Source organism: Pinus tabuliformis, chromosome 1_1 (genome assembly GCF_031772625.1).
Source record: "Pinus tabuliformis cultivar Carrire ecotype Pingquan chromosome 1_1, CPIR1, whole genome shotgun sequence".
Taxonomy (NCBI): Eukaryota; Viridiplantae; Streptophyta; class Pinopsida; order Pinales; family Pinaceae; genus Pinus; species Pinus tabuliformis.
Window position 1 is genome coordinate 476,628,609 of NC_142297.1, and position 24,061 is coordinate 476,652,669.

Here is a 24,061-nt window from a genome sequence, read left to right on the forward strand (position 1 = left end):
GCTTCTAAATAAATAACAACAGGGTGTAATTGCACAATTATGTTCACTAGAGGTTCAAACAACGAAATCATCTATCTCTCTAGATCTCCAAAAAGTCTTGGACAATCATTATAAGGTTCAAGAAGTGGAATATCGCATCGATAATCAACAACAAGTTCTCCAACTCTTAAAGGATAACCTCACTTTGGCGCAGAATTGAATGAAACGACAAGAAGATCAACATCGCAACGAAAGAAGTGTAGGTTTTAAGCCTGTACAGAAATTACCTGCATACGAATTCTTAAACAAAGAAAATAAACAATGCGAGAGCATAACCCATAAAACACATATGGACAGTGATTTTTCCCTGGATCCCAAAACCGGGACTACCAGCTTGATTTTTTCATTATATTCGTTTCAATGTTACAATACATATTTATACATGCCGAAGCATCCAATACCATGGACCGAAAACCATCGCGTCCAATACCATGGACCGAAAACCATCGCGTCCAAAAAAACATGTGTGAAAATCATGCACAAAACCATAGGTGGGTCCGCCCAACCTAACATATGGTCCAAAACCAAAATTTTCCGGGGCGCTGCCCCAGACCCCATAAAGTGGGGTTACGGGTGCCCTTCAAACCCCCTATTAACTACGTGGAAAGAATATAACACAACCCAACAATCTCCCACTTATTGTTTTCTTTCCACAGGGGGCCACAGGAGAGCTTAGTCATTTTTTCAGCCCTGAGATTCCCATTGCTTCTCTACACCAAGAGAACTTCTCAGAGCTCACAAATTTTGTCAATGCATCTGCAGTATTCTTCAAAGTGTCCACCTTTACTAGCAACACCTTTCTGTCTTCTATCATATCCCTCACAAAGTGATATTGAACATCAATGTGCTTTGTCTTTGAATGATAAGCAGGGTTCTTTGCCAAGAAAATTGCACTTTGGCTATCACAGTCTATTCTTATAGCTCCCTGTACTAACCCCATACTTGAACACAATCTCTGCAACCAAACTGCTTCCTTGCTTGCATGAGTGGCTGCCATGTATTCTGCCTCTTGAGTTGATAGTTCCACTACAGATTGTTTCTTACTCATCCAACTGACTGCACCTCCAAATAGGTTAAACACATACCCACTTGTAGATCTTCTCTGATCCAGATCTCCAGCCCAGTCTGCATCAACAAAGCCATGAATATCCAACACTCTGTCCAATCCTGGTCTTCCTTGGTAGCACAAACCATAATCACTGGTGCCACGCAAATACCTGAAAACCCGCTTCACTACTGTCCAGTGCTCCTTCCCAGGTTTTGACATAAACCTGCTCAATACTCCCACTGCATGTGCAATGTCTGGTCTAGTACAGACCATTGCATACATCAGGCTACCCACTGCACTTGCATATGGAACACGAGACATGTCCTCTTCCTCTTCTTGTGTCTTGGGACACTGTTCAGCAGATAACCTCACACCTACAGGAATAGGAACCTTCACCGGTTTACTATCCTGCATATTAAACCTCTGGAGTATTGTCTCGACATACATCCTCTGGTTTAACCAGAGCTTCCTCTTTGACCGATCTCTTTTAATTTCCATGCCCAAAATATAGTTTGCAGCACCAAGATCTTTCATGTCGAATTTGGAGGACAATTGGGTCTTCAAATCCTGGATAATTTCTTTGTCATTTCCAACCAGCAACATATTATCCACATACAAGACCAGATAAATAATACAGTCACCAATTAATTTAAAATACACACAATGATCTGCTTTTCTTCTGGTGAAGCCAAGTCCCCGTATAAATGTATCAAATTTCTGATACCACATCCTTGGTGATTGTTTTAACCCATACAGAGACTTCTTTAACTTGCATACCAGTTCTTTCTTACCCTTCACCGCAAAGCCTTCACGTTGCTTCATGTAGATTTCCTCTTCCAAATCCCCATGAAGAAATGATGTCTTCATCCATCTGTTCTACCTCAAAATCAAAAGCAGCAGCAACAGATAAAACTAATTTAATAGAAGTTACCTTGGCAACAGGAGAAAAAATATCACCAAAATCAATTCCCGGCACCTGGGAATAACCTTTTGCTACCAACCGAGCTTTGTATTTCTCCACCTTTCCTTCTGCATTTGTCTTCTTCTTGAACACCCATTTGCTGCCAATGGGTTTCCTTCCAGTCGGCAACTCCACCAGATCCCAAGCCTCATTTTTGTGCAAAGATGCCATTTCATCGACCATGGCCTCTTTCCAGAGTTTTCCATCCTCTGAATCCACTGCTTCCTTCACAGTTCTGGGATCATTATCAGTAACAGACAAAGCAAAATTTGAACTGAAAGCAGATGGACTATACCTTTCTGGCTGCCTTCTTTCTCGAACTGATCTTCTCACAGCCGGAGTTTGTGGCTCTTCATCTTCTAATTCCTCCTCTGCTGCAAAGTCCGATTCTTCCTCCGTTGGCTCAAACTCTATCTTCTCAGGTTCCTTTGGTTGGACTTCATGTTGAATAACATCTTTTACCTCTCTGAACAACACATCTCGGCTGTACACAACCTTCCGTGTGACTGGGTTCCAAAGCTTATAACCCTTTAAACCATCCTTATACCCAATAAAGATGCACTTTTCAGATTTACTATCCAACTTGGTTCATTTCTCCTTTGGAACATGTACATATGCATCACATCCAAATACCCTTAGATGTGAAAGAGAGGGTTTCTTACCAGTCCATACTTCTTGTGGAGTCTTATCCTCCAACGCTGATGAAGGTGATCTGTTGATCAGGTAACATGCAGTATCCACCGCCTCTGCCCAGAATTCCTGTCCTAACCCGGCACCACTGAGCATGCTTCTTGCCCTTTCCATCAACGTCTTGTTCATTCTTTCTGCGACTCCATTTTGCTGAGGTGTATATGGAGTAGTCTTCTGCCATTCTATACCACACTTCTTACAAAATTCTTCAAATTCCTTGCTGCAAAATTCTCCACCATTATCTGTCCTCAGCACCTTTATCTTCTTCTCTGTCTGATTTTCCACCAGAGCCTTAAATTCTTTAAACCTGTCAAAGACTTCAGATTTCTTCTTAAGAAAATATATCCATGTATTCCTTGAGAAGTCATCTATGAATGATACATAGTACACAGACTTACCCAGTGATGGAACCTTCACAGGTCCAAACACATCACTGTGCACAAGCTCTAATATCTATTTCGTCCTCTTACCACCAGAGGGGAAACTCACCCGATTCTGCTTCCCATATACACAATTTTCACAGAAATCAAAATCCAGAGAGCTATTATTCATACCTTCTACCATACCTTTACCATGAAGTATTCGAAGGCCCTTCTCTCCAATATGTCCAAGCCTTTGATGCCACAACATGGTCTTCTCTCCAGAGACCCTAGATTCTCTACTCCATTTTCAGGAACCATAGAACTATTGCACCCATCAACAACAGTGCTACCTTGCAGCTTGTACAGAGTTCCAAACCGAACTCCCCACATTAATATCAGTGCTCCTCGAACCATCTTGCAGGTATCTTTCTCGAACACCGTCTTTACACCTGCATCATCCAACTTGCTTACAGAAATCAGATTTCTGGCCAATGAAGGAATATGTAGAACACCTGGAAGTTTCCTAACCCTTCCACCTTGCAACTTCAACTTTACTTTTCCCCGACCAATGATTCTAGCCTTCCTATCATCTCCTAAGAAGATATCACCACCATCGTATTTCTCATACTCGCAGAACCACTCTCTATGGGGAGTGAAGTGAAAGGATGCACCTGAGTCAATCAACCAAGCCTCATGATCTACATGTGTACTTGAAGAAGCCAAGTACACATCCCCACCTTCATCTGAGGTGGTTTTCGCCTCTGCAGAAAGAGCATCATTAGGTCCCTTTCCTTTATCAGGAGCTTTAGATTTACAATCCCTTCTAAAGTGCCCTTCCTTTCCGCATTTCCAGCACACCACCTTTGTAGGTTTTCCTGGAGATTTAGATCTCCCTCTAGATTTAGATCTCCCACTCGATGACTTATTTTTGTTTCTGTTCTGGGACCGTCCTCGTACAGACAAGGCATCACCATTTTGGTTGTCCATATTTTTCCGTCTCATCTCCTCCGTCAGCAAGGCTGAGACTATTTCATCAAACTGCAAAGCAGTTGCATTGCTACCTATTGCAATAACCAGACTATCCCACGAATCTGGTAGAGAACACAACAGACTGATGCACTTATCTTCATCTGAAATTTTAATATCAACAGATAATAACTGACTTACCACAGTATTAAACGCATTCAGATGCTCTGTCACCGAGTCTCCATCTTTCATCCTCAGGTTATACAGCTTTTTCCGCAGGAACAATTTATTCACCAGAGACTTAGATTGGTACAAAGTCCCTAACTTGACCCAAAAAGCCTTTGTCGTAGCTTCCCCTGATACATTCAGCAATACTGAATCCGAGACACACAATCGTATTGTGCTCTTTTCCTTCCGATCCAACTTCTTCCATTCTTCATCGGTCACTCCCGATGGTTTAGTACCCAGATCTACCGTGATCCACTGATCTTTATCCACCAACAGATCCTCCATCTTGAGTTTCCACAACTCAAAATTCTGACCATTGAACTTCTCAATCTCTATCTTTCCACTGCTCACCATCTTCTTTCACCACCAGAATCGATCTCGCAGATCTCCCACTAAACAGGGTCTACCACAGGTCCGAGCGAAACCCCTCAGCAACAAAGGCGTCCCCTTGAAGCCAAAACAGCTCTGATACCAAATGTAGGTTTTAACCCTGTATAGATATTACCTGCATATGAATTCTTAAACAAAGAAAATAAGCAATGAGAGAGCATAACCCATAAAACACATATCACAAATATTTTTCCCTGGATCCCAAAACCGGGACTACCAGCTTGATTTTTTCATTATACCTTTCAATGTTACAATACATATTTATACATGCCGAAGCATCTAATACCATGGACCGAAAACCATCGCGTCCAATACCATGGACCGAAAACCATCGCGTCCAAAAAAACATGTGCGAAAATCATCCACAAAACCATAGGTGGGTCCGCCCAACCTAACATATGGTCCAAAACCAAAATTTTCCGGGGCGCTGCCCCGGACCCCATAAAGTGGGGTTACGGGTTCCCTTCAAACCCCCTATTAACTACGTGGAAAGAATATAACACAATCCAACAAGAAGTTTTGATGTAGGTGACTAGGTATTTTTACGACTACAACCATACAAACAAATATCCCTCAAGCAAGCTAAGAAGGATAATAAATTATCACCAATGTACTATGGTCCTTACAAGGTGTTGCAAAAGATTGGTGCTATGGCATAAAAATTAGAGCTTCCTGCATCTTCCTAAGTGCACCCAGTTCTCCATGTTTCATGCTTAAAGAAGGTTATAGGTGACAAGTTCCTAGTTCAATTAATATTTTCGAAACTTGACGAGGAAGGAAAAATCATATTGAACCTGAAGCATTCACAGAAACAAGAACTAGACAACTACGAAATCGATCAATTTCAGAGTATCTCATCAAGTGGAAGAACTTACCTATTGAATATTCCACATGGGCGGATGATAATTTTGTATAGAAGGATCCAAAACTACTCAAGTGTTGAGGACAACACTTTTTTGAAGGAGAGGGGCATTTCAAGTCCCTATACTGCTAGTGTAACCCCTTATTGTTATTAGTACAACCCCCTTATTGTATTGTTGTGCCCATGTAGTGCCCATATTGTTATTATTGTGCCCCATTGAAGCCCACTATGTTTATTGTTGTTCCCTTACAATATTATTGTTATGTAGGCTCTGATTATATTGTGACCCCTTAGACTCCTATATATAGAAAGGAGGTATTTTCATTTGTATCATGGAAGAATTGTTCATTTATGTAATGTAAAGGAGTTTTCCCCCTCAAAGAGGCTAATTTTGAAGTCATTGATCTAGCTCTTCTTCTATTTTGTGAGTTGGTTGCATAACAGTTTCATCCTGGTTTGGTTTGTTGGGTGTTGGAAAGGGAAGTGAATAAGCTCATAGATAAAAGCTAAATAAAACCCAACTAGAAGTTTGAGACCTTGATTAAATTGTGTGCATGTGATAAATTGCATTAGAGGGTAGATGACGAGAACAAATAAGCCAAAGGAGCTTGGCTAGGTCCATAGGATCAAAATGGAAAACAACATTAAAATTGTGAGAATAGCATAAGAATGGATTTCCCTTAACTAAAATTATGCTTGACTAATATATCTTATATTTTATGATTATGTGAAAAATTAGAAAATGAGATAAATGTATAATGATGTCATTTCATTTTAAAGGTTGTTTCTTGAGAACCATCATAGTAGGAAAGTGATTTAATATTTAAAATATTATGACTGTGTAAATGGTATGTAAATAAAAATTGTGTACTTCCAATGTTTTGAGAAACAAAGGAAGTTATTTAATGGATTCCATGGCATGTGGAATATCCACCAAGTGAGTGTACAAGAAAGATCTCTTATTATTAAGTACCACTAGTAGTACGTGTATGATATATGCTTGGGCTTATGAGCCTGGTCATGTGAATATTTGAAAATGATAAGAGGCTAAAAGTCAATTCTACAAATAAAAGCATATGAATAGGTATATGGTAATGTTATAATTTTTAAATTGGATATTTAATGTAAATGTCTTTATGGAAGTTTCATTGAAACTCGTATGTAGTTGAATTGATAGAGGTGTGGCTAATATATGAAGTCGAAATAATTCCAAGAACTATTATATATTACAACGGTAGGTATGTTAAAGGCTAACTGGACTCCTTCAAGAGGCCTCAACTAAAATTTCCTGTAATGGTAGCCAAGTAATTGATACAAACAGTAAGAAAAGGTAAAAAGGTAAAGGAAAAGAATTCGGTAAGAATTCCTTTCAGCTGAATTGGATATCTTTAATTTTAGAATTAACATGTGTATTTCATAGATGCCCAAGAAAGAGACAATTAAGGAAAGAGTCCTTCAATGTGAAATATTGTAATAACTTGTGTAATTCATGCTAAATGAAATGGAGAACTAATTACTCATGAACTTAAAGATGTGAACCTTACAATTTTGGCTCTTTGGGCCATTGAAATAAATGTTTGATTGCATTATGAAATTCCTAGAATGATTTTTGTGCACACATATCATGTTATGATAGTTTCATCTCAATCTATTTGAAATTATATGGACTTATAGAATTATTATGTGTTCAATAATTTGGACATCACTTCAGGATGTTGTGAATATTTGAATGAAAAGAATGTATGTATCATTTTTTACGCTTTTTTGCATGATTGAAAAGCTAAATTGTGGGTAAAGTGTTGGAATGAGGTGTCAAATAGAATCCACCATGACAGAATAAGAACACCTACAAGTGATCCCAACATCATGACTCCAAGTCACATGCTTATGATATTTGGCTTCTAAATGAAGCACAACTGGGAAATTAAAATTTCCTATTTGAAAAATTTGTGTATATCTCATGGAAATTAAATGTTGTTGCAAAAATGAAACGATGGAGCATGGATCTTATGAAGAAGATTTTTTTGGGGACATGGAAATGCTATAACACTTTTTTGACCTCATGGGAGCAAGTCATAACCATTATCTTGACTAAAAGACTCCAAGAGTAGAGCAATGGAGCATCCTATATTTTCACTTGGGCATAAGACTCCTTCCACATTACATTAGAGCATGAACAGATTGGTAATTGGCTATAAGACTCTAACTATTAACCCATGAAGGAAAGCCTTTAGATAGTTATACTGCTCGAGATTGTGGTTTCCTAGGCCTAAAAGGGTGAGTAGATAATGGGGGCCCAGACAAGAAAACGTTTGGATAAATAAATTACTCAAAATGGGGGTTTCTTGGGCCTTCAAAGGTGACTTGTTGATGGGAGCCCATGCAGGAAAACCTTTGGATGGGTAAAGTGCCCATAATGGGTGTTGCTTGGTCCCAAAGGTGAGTAGTTGATGGGATAAGAATTATGCCCCAAGCTCACTAGGATGTGAGAACAAGGGGGCTTGTTCGGTAAATATGTAGCATGTTCGACAAAGATGGAGCTAGAAGAATTACATATGAAGACAAAGGAAGCAAAGAGTAACCATAAAAATGTGTATCTGTTTAAAGAATTATTGTTGAAATTGTGATTTAATTTGATTTAAAATTTTTATGATTAATCTCATAGAAATCGTATGCTTATAATATAGGTGAGTTGTTGAAATATCCAAAACATGTATATGATGTTAATTAGAAGCAATAACAATGATATCATCATGATAATATCATAGTAGTGTAGTGGAAGCATAGTGGAGTTGAAGACCTTAGGGACTAGGCCATTGCGATGACACTAGAACCTTATAATATGCATTTATCACCATGGAAAATTTTAGGGGCTAATGTTCGCCGAGTGGGATAATTTTTCATGATTTTTCCACAAAAAAGATTTGCCAATTTCCAATTTTTATAAAAGATGATTCGCCCGAATTTTAGAATATAAAATTATTTACCTTGGAAATCGCCAACATTATATAGAGACTATATATATAATCATTATAAATTTGAATAATTTTACAAATATATCAATAAACATTTTATAGTTTGCATATTATGGATTAGTGAGATTTGCCAATGTTTTTAAACTTCAAGAAAATTTTCCATCCTTAAAAATTTTCCTTGTTTATCACCATGAGATATCTTGTGAAAATTTTGTTGTGCTATTAGAGCAAGTGAGAGGGATGCCTTAGTTATGAGAATCCAAGAAGAACTTTGCTATGAGAGGAAGCCCTACCAAGAAATGGATCACCTTAGGGACTAGGGAGGCAAGGAATTGGATGCGTGAACATGGAAGGTGTGTGACTACACAAAATAGGAAACTTGAGTGAACTAGTTTTGAAGGAATCATGGCATATTCATTGGGTGTGTCTCGGGAAGCAATGAGTTGAATTTATCTCTTGTGAAATGCCTACAAACAATGAATGGCATGGTTGGACATGCCAATTCAAGATATGAAAGATGTCATTGATGTAAGAGTTTTAATTATAAAGCTCATATTCATTTTCTTCTCTATTTATAGAACACTGGGGACAATGTTCCTTCAAAGGGGGTGTGGTTTGTAAGATCCGTCACATTACCCCTTTTGTAATGTTAAAATCGTGACTTTGTAATGCTACCATGGAGGCCATGGATAACTGAGACATTATTTGTAAACAGAAAATAAATTAAATGTGAATTTTTGTTTTCTAACCTGAAAGGAGGGACACACAAATCTAATGCTTTAAGGGGGTTTCGTGTTGTGTGTCTATTAGTTGCTTGTGGTGTGTTTGTTGTGTTTTTGCTGGATATATTAATACTTTTAATCTCCATAACATTTCCCTGAACAACTACCAACCTACGTTGATGGGCATTAAAGGCTTCGGAGTGGGCAAAATGGGGTGAAGGATGGCACCATCCCTATTCCTCCTTATCGATTGAGATAAAGAGATTGGAATCCTGGGAAGATAGAGTTGGGAAATGGATACGACACCCTCACTGGAAGAGGGAGTAGGTGGTGTAATAGACCAAACCAACACCTGAGAGATGAAAAGATGTGATTGGACAAGGGAAATGTTGACGCTTTTTGGAATTTCGCAACATGACAAAAAAGAAGGCAACATCTTCGGGGAACACAAGGAGAGCATCAACAAAGGAAAAGAGGGTGGGTAGACAAGAAATAGTTTTATATCAATATAAGGGGATGGAAAAGCTCTCTTAGGTAACTTGTGGATAATTAGAGTAATAGTCGAAGAGGAAAGGGAGAGATGGTAAAAAGTTACACAAATAAAGAGCAATGGCTCCTAGAGCCAAACTGAGAGATTGAACTAAGATAGACCTTGGGTTAAGGCCTTGTGATTGAGCTTAGAGGAGTGAGGGAGTCACTACTGTGCTTACTAAAAGAGGGAAATAGATAAGTCACATCGAGGGTCAACTCCACCTTTGGAGTGTATGACTAGCCTTTGGTGTGATTCCCTTGTACAATCACCTCTTTATACTTTGGATCTAGCTCAGGGGTGCTCAAGTGCAAGAAAGGTTACAATGTAATTGGCCTATAATTGGGTGGAGAACTGATGCCCCTCCTTTAGTTTCCATCCTATTTTAGATAAGTATAATTACTTATGCATAAATTAATTATTAGTAATGAAATAATCATTTATGTTATTAGAAAATTTATGGTTCATCATTACTCGGGGAAGGTTTCTAGATTCATTGCATGTTCATGGTGAATGAATTGCGTTATATGTCCTTATGGTTATGTGAACTTCTGAAACTATGAGATGGAACGGCAAGATTACTTATATATATGATTGTATGAAGTCTTTTTGTTAACTTGTTAATACTCGTGTTTCCAACTATATGGCACGCTTATGAATTTAATGGTTCATTTCTATACTTAAGATTGTAACCTATGTCATGTTCTGTATGTTAAATCAGGATTTAGTTAAGTGTTTTTAGTCACATGATTTAAGAGTGATGCGATAATTCTATGATATCTTCAATCTTGTATATTGTTGTGATATCATGAGTTTCACTGATTAAAGCTTGCTCCAAAGTTATCTTGGGAAATATTTATTTTTGATGCCAAACTGTCGACTCCCATTCACGCATAGTGCAACGCTGTCAGCACTTTTCTTAACTCCTCACATGAAACAGTAAGGTCAACGCGTATCTCCGCGTGTAAATATATATATCTCCTTGGCATCTAGATTAACTTATCAACCCTGAGACTGAGGCTCGTGACCGAGTGCACAAGATCTCAGACATTGGTTATCGAGACTCCCTTCGTGTTCTATTATCACAATTTCCCCGTAAGGTTAAGTTGATGGTTGATTCTTCGAATATTCAGGAATCAGATGGATATTAGATTGTTTAAAAAAATGATTGGGATTATGTCCATCTCAAATATTTGATTCGATATAAAAATGTCAAATTTCCCTTAAACTTCCAAAAAAAACAAGACAACAAATAACAATATTTTTTTTTTTAGTTTTCAACCAACGGAACTGCCCACAGCTCGTCAGCCCTTGCAACTTTCCACACTTCCCTGGTGGGGTGGTGGCAGTAAATAGAATTGCAACTGACGTGAATGTTTTCAACCGAAATTATTTGTTGATGGAACTGCCTAGTGCTCGTGTTCTCGCCCTGTTCTATAGTGTATTCCTAAGAGAAATGTCTGCAAACAACGAAGTTGTTGGCGGGAAGCTTTTTGTTTGCTAGAGTCGTGACTGAAGAAACCACCATGGCTATAAAAGTAGCCTTAGTTACCAGTCAAACCTCACCTACCAAAACCAAACATGATGTTAAACATCGTGTGATGTGAAGAGCTTTGGCCGGGTGGAACCCTTGAGCCTCAGTGGACATGGCAACCACCATTGGTACCTGGTAATGGCTATGTGGATTTTACATGAAATTTCTTTGCTGATGTAGTTTAAATTTTAAATGGACATAATTTTCAATTTAGAAATTTGGTTGGGATAAAATTTATATAGTTAGAAATTTCTAGATGAGATGGTGGCATTTGTTTTGAGATTTGAAGAAGTCTTCAAAAAGGGATTTTTATAACCCCATATTTTTAGCAAATTTTAGGGTGGGAGGTATTGTTACAACCACGAGTTTCTATGTTCAAATTCCGAAATTGACCCCCGGGTCACATGTACATGGAAATATGGTTTACCTAAAGGTTATAGTGGTAGTGGTCAAAATCAGCCCCATGTCATGGGAATACAAGACCAACTCACTAGTCAATTCAATAATAAGAATACTAATAATAATAAAATTAAATAAATAATTGTGAACAAAACCAAAAAAATAAACATCACTAAAATAAAACAAACATAAAACAACACTTTCATACCTATATAAAAAAATAAAAACAAAACCTATATTCTATCCATTTGTTTATTTATCACTTTGAAATTTGAGAAATTATTCCAATTTTACTTTTATAGTTTCCTCTTAAATTATGTGTATTATTAATTATCACGAAAGACAGTTTATAATTTAGTATGGGAAATGTTGTAGTGGAACATTAAATTAATAAAGTGTTAGATCATTAATAATAATAATAATAATAATGTCAACTTCATTTTTGGGGAGATGTTATAATGAAGGGTTAAATATAATGTTTTTTTTGTAAGTTTGGCATTGGTGAGCTATATCAAGGTCATGTCCAAAAATAACACTCAAATATGATAAAGTATTGAATAAATGACTTAACATCTAAGAGTACCTTAACATCACACCCTATCATCGTCTATCCAAAACTCATTAACAAAACATAAAATAAAATATTATAATAAAACTAATAATTATAATAATAATATTTTTAAAACCACACATATATAATTATATTTCTTATAAAAAATTTAATATATATAATTATATTTCTTATAAAAAATTTAATAGAATTAAAAAGAAAATTATATATAAAAATGTTTAATTAATATTTAATATAAAAAAAAAAAAAAAAAAAAAAAAAAAAAACATAGTATTTAAATTTTAAATTATTGTCATTACTCAAGTTCTTTTATAAAATTAAAATAAATAAATTTGATTCTCCCCACATTTAATAAAAAATTTGATTCTCCCCGCATTTAATAAAAAAATTGATTCTCAATGTGATCCATTACTATTGTGAAGGCACTATAATAATCATTCATGTTTTTATCAATGTGATCCATAACTATTGTGAAAATGTACTTTACTTTACCTATTAATCCACGTTAAGTGATGTGTACCAAATAAAAGGCATATTATTAAAATGTAATCTACTTTACCTATTGTTCTACGTAAGGTCCCAATGATGTGTGCCACATCAAAATAATATTATATTAAAGTTAGTTGGAATTCCCATTTTCGTGGGACTAGCTTAGCGTCAACGTTGTCTTGTCTTCATTTATGGTTGGCAAGAAATATGTATTAATTAATCAACGTTGTCTTGTCTTCATTTATGGTTGGCAAGAAATATGTATTAATTAATCAACGTTGTCTTGTCTTCATTTATGGTTGGCAAGAAATATTGGCAATCCTTTTTCAGTTTTTTAATGGAAAAAAATAGTTGTATTTTCATTCTATTTGTCGGGCCTTGCAATATGTCATTTCCATTATAAAAATAATTATTTTATAATAAATTTCTTTATATAATATATCAATTTAACACCACATTTTAAATAATTAAAAAATACATTTCTTCATTATTAAACTTGAGAGAAAAAACAAAAGAAACAAATAAATATGGACTCATCCCTCCTATATTCTAGATGTTATCATTCCTTGTGATTTTCCCTTTTCATGACTTAGCACTTTAATCAAAGTAAAATCCTTTGTGAGGACCACTTATCCACATAGCTATTGCAAGACATCCATATAGAATTAAGGACATCATTGTTATACATAGCAATAATTGATCTACTCTAGAATCTCCTAGAATCATACCTTTAGATAGTGTAATCATTTGGATAGCAAAATGTAATGTTGGTTTAGTGGGGGCAGACTAGGTTTCTTTGATGTCAAGATTTCCTAAAGACAATTAGCCATTGTATGATGGTGGTCTTTAAGACATGGGCATTAAATAGGAGTTTAATGTAAAGAGTAATTGAACATCTAACTGTCATAAGGTGATGAAGAAGGTTATATTTTGTCACTACAGATCACCTGTCATTATCACTTGCATTAAATAATGAAGAGGTAACTCCTTAGGAATGCGACCATTCTTCCCACTTATTTTGTTTCTCATTTCACATTTTAGATGTGTGGGGTGAGTGATTCAAAGATCATCTTAATAACCTAAGTGTACAACTAAAAGTATGTCATTATCACTTGCATTAAATAATGAAGAGGTAACTCCTTAGGAATGCGACCATTCTTCCCACTTATTTTGTTTCTCATTTCACATTTTAGATGTGTGGGGTGAGTGATTCAAAGATCATCTTAATAACCTAAGTGTACAGCTAAAAGTAAATTATATTATATATTGTTTTAAAATTTAATAAACATTTTGTTAATATATAAAATGAGATTGTATTTCATTTAAATTATAATAATAATAATTTATTTTTAAATTTATAGTTAAGCTAAAAAATAAATTGGTATTTAAGACATCTTTTTTTTGAAATAAGGATTTATTTCTATATAACAATTTTACTACTAAATTCTATAAAAATATATATATATTCTATCTGTTTTGGTTTTAAAGTTATGACCTTTTAGGAGGAAACACATCCTCTTAACCAACAAGCCCACTTAAACTGTAATATAAAATGAGATTGTAATATGAAATGAGATTCCACTTAACCATATTTTGAATTGGTAATATCTAAACATCACATGATTTTTCTTTTAAAAGTTAAACAAATATCTATGTCAACTTCGAACATATTTTGAATAAGTATGATTTTTTACATAATGTTTGGTACATAAATAAGTTATTTGAACATTATTATGGTTGCTTGCATGTTTGATTTCTTTTCATTTTAGCTACTTCATATATGTGTGTTTATTTCATGTATTGCCCGATTGATTTTTTTCATATATTTTATTTCATTTTAGATTAATTTAATTGCAATATTTTCATGTTATCCTTTATCTCTTAAATTTAGATTTTTTTTTTTTTTCACTAAAGTATGTTTTAATGGTAGATAGAGTGCCCCCGTTCGTGTTTTTTTTAGTTGAATGATACAGAAATCAAAAATAGGGAGGTGCTTATGGAGTTCTCATGCACTCTAGTAAATGGTAGAGGACTTAACTCAAATGCTAGATGCAATGTTGTTTTCATGATCATTTGATGCACACATGTGTAAGTAGATGGTGTTATGGTGCCTTTCATCAATGATGACAATGGTGCCTATCAATGTAGAACTTAAAAACACTTCTTAATCTTATACATGTTCATTAATATATCTTGTCATACTATGTAGGAAATTGTCTATTCATGAAATATGTCATTTCCCATAGTTTGGTGATGTTACTAGGTGGCATGTTAAGATAATGCTCCATCTCCCTTTCACATGTTTACACTTGATCCATTCACTTTCATTCTGATCATGAAGAAGGAGTTGTACCCCTTTATTCTTTCCTTCTCAAGGGTATTATCAAAAGTGCTAAGACTACCGAGAGAAATTGACTAAGAAAAAGAAAAATTGCAATCAACAAAACACACACACACACACACAAACACAATGTCTATCTTGGAAAAACCCCAATATGAGGAAAAAAATGCCAATTAATAATATATTCTATTTGTCCCTTGGACAAAACCTGACCAATCCAACTAAGTGATCCTTCACCACTCAAATATTTGACACATTACAAAGAAGTATTCAATCCTTTTAAAGGCTTCATTGCATGCAATCCATGGGCACAACCATGGGAAACTAAAACCATCTTCCCAAAACCACCACTAGTTAACTGAGCAACATTGAGTCTTTCGCCAAGTCAAATTTTACCTAAAAATACTTGGGGTTTCCCTTGACCAAATCCAGCCAAACTAGCCAAGTGAGCTAGCATCGGTCATTTCCAATCCCATCCCCTATCAAAGTTTATAACCAAGTTATCCAGTAATTTGGCATGCCCCCTATCACCTAGGTATAACTTTATACTTTACTGGTAATTTCTGAGGGTAAGCATGCCTTACCAGTTCTTACATTCATATGCTCATTTTCATGCCATTAAAAATGTTTTACACCTTTATAAAAAAAAATTGTTGTTATCTTGGCACTTATGTTGCCATCCTCTTGACTTAGCACACTAGATTCTCTCCTCACCCATGTATAACCATGTTCTATGTGTCCATGCTAAATCATCCCATTGAACCACACTATCAAACATTTTGTGTGCATATTTGGCACAAATTACCTAGTCATATGCTTCCTTTGTTGATGATTTCTCAACAAACGATCATGGAATCATCCACTAGGGAGGCAAAAATCTCCACTCTACGAGCTCTTAAAAGTATTTTATCATCCATTGCTACCGCAAATTCACACAATTATTCTCCTCATAGGTGTAGGAATCATAGATCCTTGATGCAGTCATTAAGTAGGTCCATCTCCTGTTTGTGAAATTTCCTAGTACCATAATAGTTTTTGATGACTATCCTCATGCCCAATAAACTCTTCGTGTCTCCCTACATCAAAGAACTCTCCTTGGAGATTCTATGTTAATTTGGCTCTCATACCATGTTAAAATTACCAAGAGAAATTAACCAAGAGACATAAATTTACTAGCAACAAATGCATACACACACATAAACACAATGTTTATCCCAAGAAAATCCCAATATGGAAAAAAGCTAGCTAACAGTATATTTTATTAGTCCCTTCTCCGAAATCCTACCAAATTGGCCAAGCGAGCATTCACCACTCATATCCACAACACATTACAATAAAATATTCAAGTCTTTCAAAGGATTCATTGCATGCAATCCTTGGGCACAAAATCATGGCCAACTAAAACCATGTTCCCCAAACTACCAATATTTCCTTGAGCAACTTTAACTCTTTCACTAACTCAAGTTTTACTTAAAAAAAGGTCTATGTGCAAAAATATATGAAATCCTACTCAAAATTAAAACTTAATATTTTCTATAAAATATCTAAGAAGGCAAGGAGGTGAAAAAAAATTCAAATAAATAATTTAATCTTGAGGTTATTATATGCCTTTACCCTTGCCCATAGCTTGTCTAAAGAGCTTCTAGATAAGAGGGACGTTTCCATGAATTGAACACTTAATAAATCAATAAGAAGGTATTTAAATGATATCAATGAATGGTAACTCAATGCTCCAACGTCCTTTAGTCTTGAAAAGAAAGGATATTAAAACAAAATTATAGCCCTAAAAGATAGGCCTAGAAATAATGATAAAGAACCCATGTATGATTCAACTTGAGGTTCATGCCATAGAGAATCCAGCTCTCATTTCATATCCTTAGATATTTACAAATTTCACATGCCTAGGTTGGATTTCTAAAATTAAGACTTGTCCTAAGAGTTAACACACATGTATGGGCGTCTTGTTGTCCTCCATAGTATACTTAGGAAAATAAATAAACTAATCCTATTTATGTTATGTTTAGAGGGCCTATTAGGTTTCCATCACCTAACAACCCCCAAATATTTCCATGCCACCATTCTAGATGAAGATACAATTTCTCCCTTGTAAATCATACTTCCACATTAGTCAGTTATAGGTGGGTAGCTCAATTCAACACAACAACTAGTGGAGAACACACTCAAAAATGTTTTGTAGACTTTGAGATATGTCCCATTTTCTAGTTGCACGTATGGTTGTTGATTCCATGATATGTGAAAGGAAGAGATTCAAGGCCCCATTTATCTTAAAATTTAAACCCCTCAAAGCGGTATTATTATATTATATTCTAAAATCACCATTGATAATTACAAGGATAATATATTGTATTGTAATTCAGCTCATAGTATTGAGCTAGTGTTTTTAGCACTCATGGTTTTGATTCCACTAATCATTAAATTAATGAAATAAATGAAGAAATCTACTCTATATAAGGAAGGAGTCTTATTTGATTCAATTTGTTGGAGACTAATGAAAACTAGCTAAAAGAACCTTTTAGTATTTACCATTTTTTCTAAATGTTATTTCTAGGATATTTCTTAAGGGATATGTTGTCATCTTTTGAAAAGAGAGTTCTATTTGTACAAAGAGGGAAAAAGAACAGAGAGGAGGTTGTTGTGCTTTGAAAACTAGATGTTAAAGGGGGAAGAACAGGTCCAGCTTAAATTGTTTCGAAGAAATTTCCATATTCTCTAAAAACCATTTCTTTCACAAACCCTATTTTTCCTTTGCTTTTTAAACTCTAGCTGCAGTGACCCATTTTTAACTCTAGCCGAAACCCCTTTGTATATCCAACTCTAGTTGTGTTTCCCATTCCCCTTTGAAATGTTTTAAAACATTCAGAAATCATGTTGAAACCCTCTTTAAGTGTCGAGGCCCACAAGCCATAATCGTTATCGCCCTTTTCCTTGTTTGTGATACATATCCACTCGTCATCACTCCCTCCTGCCAATTGTGATGGAATCCCTTCTCTACCGATATCGCATATCAGAATGTTTCCCCGTCGATTTCCATATTCACCCATCACCACTCCTTCTCACTAATTGTGATAATGCCCCTGCACCGATTTCGATATCGCAATCGGGGATCGCACAAGTTAAACTCCCTCCTCCACCTATGTCTCTTCCAACTCGCGATTGTGATGTGCGACAACCCTCTCGGATGCGATATTTTATGTGATACATTCTATAAACCATCGCGTCTGGAACATCAAAAATCACCTTAAATCTGTGTTAAAGCCCCTTTTCCTTTCCGATGGTGATATGTGATGTCCTGGTTGCAGATGCAATATTTTATGTATCATGCCTTATGGAAGTTTCGCATTTGGATAATCGCCAAGCACTATGAAATGTACTCAAAAGGCCCTCTCCTGCATTTGTGATTATGATACCATCAGGACCAAATCAACGACTCAGATTGAATCGGCCCAGATCAACAACCCAAATCAACGACCATTAAAACGTCTATTTCGCTACCACTCAGTGGGACGACGAGGGTGTTTTCCGGTGTATATCAAGTAGCATGGTCATCAAATAAAGAAAACAAAGGTAACATTAGGTAATGGTCGATTGTGATATCCTAGGTGGGCCCAATCTCGCATATCGGCGATCGCAATTGTCAAGGGGAGGCACTCCTGTCCTGTAAGGACCTTTAATGGAAAACCCCGATGCGATAGCTCTGTGATGAAGTAACACAAAGCTTTAAAGGCGTGGTGGGTCGACAACTGAGGCATTTAAGAAAGGAGGTGCAACATTCAAAATCGACATGGGTTGACCCAGAAAGGCCCATTGTGACACGAAACCAGGGTCGATGAATACAGAGTAAATGAAGACATGGAAGGTCAGGAGGACTTGATGATCCAACATGGTGCTCCATGTAGAGGGAAGATGAAGTACCACCCAGGCGACCTCTTCTTTTGTACTATGGCATTAAATTGATAGTTGATCGCTCCCAGTTTTGAAGAACGAACGATCCGAGAAGTAAAGACAGAAGCGACGAGAGTCGACTGAGTGACACAAGTGGCCAGACTGTGAGCAAGAAACCACCTGAGAAAAGGCGACCACAGGGATGGGCATGGAGATATTTTGTTGGCATTCTCATCTGATTGATTGACTTGTTTGTATTCCTGTAATGTGTCGCCATTTAATGAAGCAATTAATCTTTTGTATTCATTTTTGGCCCACAGAGCCATCCCAGGCCGAGACAACAAGTCAATCTGATAGTTGAGGCTCGGTTGAGGTATTTTGTTGTAATTATTATTCAATGCTCCCCCTCTCCAGACAAATAGTGGGAAGCAACACTTTACACAAGTTCAGAATCCTAAAGAAAGAAATACATGTTATTTTCAGACTGTATGACTTTGTGATATGCATCTTTCAGAATATTAACGAAATGGTGGTGATTCCTCCTTCGAGTACTAAAATATGTTATCCCTTTGTTAAATTAATTTATGTTCATGTTTACTCTCTCAATTCATGTAATCATGGCTACTAGAAATGATTCATACTTTCTTACATATTCATTTGTATTGACTAGTTAATGCATGTGCATGTATGGATTGTTGAGACTATTTCTTTAAAATTGCGCCCCATGACTCACCACACCAAATATCTATTTCATCCATCATTTCTATATGTATCTCAGGTAAGTGTAGAAATTCTTGATGCTTCAAGCTCTATGTGATAAGTGTAGAATTCTTGACGCTTCAAGCTATATGTGATGAGTTACTCCTTCTCCTTATCTTCTCTCATTGCTCCATCAAAGCTTATTAAATTCTAGATCCTTGAACTGCTCGACCCCCACTATTTTATGCATATATTTATGTGAGTTGTATATGTGAAGAAGTACTATAAATACATGGCTTATGCCTTTAGATGAATGAACCAACCCATGTTGCTTATTATATACATTTATATCAAATATATGTGATGTCTCCAGTTTCCTGAGAATTATATGAGACACATAGAATCTAGATGTTCCTAGGCACTGATCTTGTAAGCGATCCGAGTCTATCTCTCGGAGAAAGAACATCTTCTAGTGTCGTTTCTGGGAACTTATTGAAGTATTTTTCCCATGGGATATGACAAGTTAAGAACTCTTTATGTAGGTGAGCAAAGACGTTCTGATTTACCCTCATCACCTTGGCAACTCCACAAATCCCATTATCATTTATCATCCTAGAATTTAGAAATCCTCACACTCACTCAGATACCTCTCAACAGAAAACCCCATTTGTATCTGACCCAGAGAAATTGATTTTCAAGAGATTTTGGAAGGAGAAAACTCCTACTACCTATGATATTGTCTCATCTTTCTTTGAATCTTCCTCATCCATCTCCAAACCCATTGTTACTCACCACTCAAAATTTACTCCTAAGATCCTTACATACCCTGCTCTCAATCTAGTCACTCCAACCATTGTGGTTCTGGTCCAATTTCCTCTGGAAAATCTCAATCCCCCTCCATTAATTCAGATGGTTGTTCCAGGTCTTACTGAATAAATATGCCCCTCTTGATTTACCTCAACCTCTAAGTGCTATGCCTCAGGACTACCTAAAGCTTTTGCCTAGGTTCAATGGGGAGGATGAAAACACTGCACAGAGACACATTGAAATCTTCTATGCTTTTGTTGAGCTTATAAATGTAGAACAACTTGATGTGGTCCTGAGACTCTTTGTACAATCCCTTGATGGAGAGGCTAGAAAATGGTTTAAAGCCCTACCTAATGCCTCCATCACTACCTGGGAGGAACTCGAAAAATCTTTCACACAAAAATGGGGTGAAAAGAGAAGTCATGAGTATGTCCTCACAGAGTTCAATGCTATAAGGAAGAAGCCCGAAGAGGATATTTCAAAATACCTAAAAAGATTCAATAAGCAGTATAATAACTTGCCTGGTAAAATAAAGCCTCCTCAAGTTGTTGCTCGTGTAATATTTGTGGGAGCCTTTGAATCTGACTTTGGTTTTACCCTAAGAGAAAGGAAGTCTCGCACTTTGGATCAACTCCAAGTTGATGCCCTTGAGGTAGAAGCAAATTTCACCTCGGCGGGGAAGTCAAGAGGTAAGGATGAACCTACAGAGAAGAAAAGGGGGAAAGAAGAAACATCCCCCTTTGTTCAAGCTAAAGAATCACCAGATCTGAAGTGGGAATAAATGGATAAAATCATAAAGAGTTCATCGCAGAAGGTGGTGAAGCTTCAACTGGAGAACAAAAGTCTCCCGAAACTGTATGCTTAAGGTAACAACTGAGGTTATAACCCATAGTATAGAATGCCACCATTGCAAATACTTCCAAGGGAAAGGAAAGATCAACTCGATCAGATCCCTCCTCGTCTATATTTATAAGATGATTGCGATGAACAATCATCAGATACACATGAGATGCAGGGAAACCTGTATTCCTCTTTCTTCGAAGAAGAACTTGAAGATGTGGTTCACGAGGAGACAAGGCATGATAGAGAAGCAACAGTAAATGAGGAGGACATAGGTGATTATTGGAAAGAAGTTGTGGATTTCATGCAAGAACAACTACACCAAAGGTATGATTAAATATCTTCAAGAAAGAGGTCGAGGGAACCAGAACAACAAGAGGGAACTGCTTCCCAAGATATTCCCCCAGTGCTAGATAAAGGGAAAGATAAGCTGAATCCTGATGCATCTAAGGTAAAAGTATCCTCAAATAAGGATTGCAATAGCTCTGAGGAACACATAAAAAGGAAGGCACATGTTTCGATAAAAATTACCAATGATAAGGAAAGAGAAGCGGAGCTAGGAGGTGTAGAAAAGGGCCAACTTGCATTCAATCTTCAAAAAGAACTCGAAAAGGTAAACATCCTTGTTCCTCTAATTGACCTTATAAAGTAGCCCACTTATAAATCTCAAGTATCTCAGTTCATGCTTCCATCCACCTCAGCACTGACCCATGATTGTTTAAACCTTCAAGAAGAAAGACCAATGGTCATTTTTGGGCCTAGTGTTGAAGAAAGTGATCCTTCCACTGCACCCTTCTATGTGACCCTAGTAATCCATGACCTCTTATTGCATAATTGCATGTTAGACTCCAGAGCCTTCCATAACCTCATGCCCTTAGCTGTGATGGAATAACTTGGCTTGCAAATCACCAAGCCCTACAAGGACCTATACTCCTTTGACCCTAAGAGGGTCAAATGCTTGAGAATGATAAAAGATTTGGTAGTAAACCTAGCCCAGATCCCTGTGAAGAGCATAGTGGTATATATTCCCCCTCAATTCGACATGCTCCTATCTAGTCTTTGTGTTCTAAGGTGGGGAGCTCTATCAAATTAGATCTAACTTATGCCATTATTCCCACTTTTGGAAGAGAAGAAAGGAGGTTGTATAGAGAGTCCAGATTTGTAAAAATTGTGACCCCAGCTAAAGGTTCTAAAAATTCCCCAGTATATGGAAAGGAAAGCGGCCTCTCCTTCTTGTTCCTAGAAGAAGATGAGACCATCTTAGAAGAAACACCGGCACAACTAACGATGCAGTTAGAATCACAGCACACAGATGAAAACAAAGTGTGGAAATTATACTTTGACGGAGAAAATTCCAAAGAGGGAAATGGAGCAAGAGTATTGTTGGTATCTCCTGAGGACAGCTTAATACCCCTCTCATTCAAGCTGGAGTTTGACGCAACCAACAATCTGGCAGAGCATGAAGCATTGTTTCTTAGGGTAAAAACAACAAGGAATATGAATATTGAATGCTTAACAATGCATGGAGACTCTAAGATAGTTGTAAAGTAGATTAGAGATCAGTGCCAGGATAAACACCCCAGATTGAGGACTTACCAGAATGAAGTATGGGATTTGATTGATAAATTCTTCCTTAATATCTAATTTCTAGCCAGAGAAGGAAATAGAATGGTTTATTCCCTTGTTGTAGCAGCAAGCAATTTCAAACCCCCTTAAAATCCGCTTCTCGGGTACGAGGTGGAGGTCAGAAACAAACCCTCTATAACTGATAATGTGAAGCTCTGGCAGGTATTCAAGTATTATGAGTAGATAAAATGATTTATAGAAGTAGTTGGGGAGTTCTCTAACTCAACCATTGATCAAGGAGAGGAAAAAGAGGCAGATCAAGAACCCACTTTGTGGGAAGACACAATGGCTCGACACAAAATTCTACAACTGAAAGGGAATACCATTCCTTGTGGGTTAGTGCCACTGGAAACATATTTAACAAGTATAATGTAGCCTCCAAGCTAATAACTCTAGAGATGGATGAAAAAGAAGAAGATTGCAATATCGGTTCAAAGGATGAACCCCAGAAGGTCTGACTATCAAAAGGAATTCCCTTGCAATATAACCAAAGGTATTTAAATATTTTCAAAATCTACAAGGATATTTTTGCTTGGTCTTATGAGGATTTAAAATAATTTGATACTAACATCATACATCATAAGATTCCTTTAAAGGGTGGAATAAAACCATGCAAGCAGAAGCTCAGGCTGATTAATCCACTCTTACTCCCCTCCATTGAAAAATAAGTGAGGAAACTTCTACAGGCTAAAATCATAGTGCCTTTAAGGTACTCAGAGTGGATGGCCAACTTAGTCCTAGTCTGAAAAAGGAATGGAGAAATAAGGCTATGCATAGATTTTCAGAACCTCAACAGGGCATCGTTGAAGGACAACTACCCGCTGCCTAAGATGGATTACATATTGTAGAAGGTGGTTATGTCAATGAGAATGTCCATGATGGATGGGTTCTCTGGTTATAACCCAGTGGCAGCCCACCTTGATGATTAGAAGAAGACTGCCTTCACCACCCTGTGGGGAACATTCATGTATGCTCACATGCCTTTCAGTCTCATTAATGCAGGGGCCACATTTTAGAGAGCTATGGATATAGCTTTCGTAGGGGAGCAAGACAAGTTCGTAGTCGTATATTTGGACAATA